Here is a 1,418-nt window from a genome sequence, read left to right on the forward strand (position 1 = left end):
GGGAGGGCACCCCTACATGCATGTGGCCCATGCATATGCATGCAGGGGTGGTGTGCTATTTGATAAGCAACGCACCTCCTTGACGTGGCACGTGCCACACAAACCACACACACGGGCGGGAACGTCGAGGACCGGCTGCGTTCGTCCCCGATTCAGAGTCTTCGGCGGGTGATCCCATGACAGAACGAACCTAGACTTGGTCTATCATCTCGCGATGACATGCACTAACACGAAGAAACAGTTATTCTCCGTGGCCTACGCCCTCTAGTTGTTGAACAATGCCCTAGATTGTTGGGGCCACCGGAGGGGTGTCGGTCTGTAGAACTGGGCGAGGCCCATCTGAAAAAGAAAACACAAGATGGTAATTATGATGTTCTAAGGTTGTTTGCCAAGAATGGAAGAAAACAACAAAAAAAAGTAAAATACATATCGAGAATGCACAAGAAGGAAAGAGATCTAGGTTAGATGCTTTACCGAGAGGTTCTCTCAAAAAAGTTGCCATTACCGAGAGCCAATAATCGACCCTCGGTGACCACAGCTCTAATTTTTTTCCTTCTCTTTGTGTTTTTGTTTAGCACTATATTTTTTGTATCTCATATTTCATATGTTTTTACGACCAAAGTTTGAAAATTCCATGACTTTTCATGCTTTTTGGGTTAGATTTGTTCAAAACTCAACTTCAAAGATTGTAAAGTAAAAAACATGAGAAGAAGTAGTTGTTGACCATGGCCTACCCCCTCTCTTGGTGCCGGTCAACTTTCTATACCGGCACTAAGAGAGAACTTTAAAGAGTGTGAAGTAATAAACATGAGAAGAAGCAGTTGTTGACCGTGGCCTACCCCTGTCTCGGTGTCGGTCAACTTCCTAGACCGTAGGGGCCACCGGATAGCCCATGCATATACATGCGATGGCCTCCTTTGAGAGCATAAGAATTTTTGAGGCCAACGGAGCAACAGGACCCGCACTTCCTCCACAAACCGGACACATTCCCTCTCGATACCCATAGACTATCTCGAATAACAGGCCTAGACTTCGTCTGTCATCTCGTGATGACATGCACTGACACGGAGAAGCAGTTATTCACCATGGACTACACGCTCTCGGTGCCGTTCAACGCCCTGGACCGCCGGCGCCACCGGATGGGTGCTCGATATAGAGACCGCTCGAGGGGGGGGGGCGATGGCACCCCTACATGCGTGTGGCCCATGCATATGCATGCGGGGGTGGTGTGCTATTTGAATAAGCAACGCACGTACTTGACGTGGCACATGCCTCACAAACCACACACACGAGGCGGGAACGTCGAGGACCGGCTGAGTTTGTCCGTGAGATAGATTCTTCGGTGGGTGATCCCATGATAGAATGGGCCTAGACTTGGTCTGTCATCTCGCGATGACATGCACTAACACGAAGAAGCA

Source organism: Triticum aestivum, chromosome 4A (assembly GCF_018294505.1).
Source record: "Triticum aestivum cultivar Chinese Spring chromosome 4A, IWGSC CS RefSeq v2.1, whole genome shotgun sequence".
Lineage (NCBI taxonomy): Eukaryota > Viridiplantae > Streptophyta > Magnoliopsida > Poales > Poaceae > Triticum > Triticum aestivum.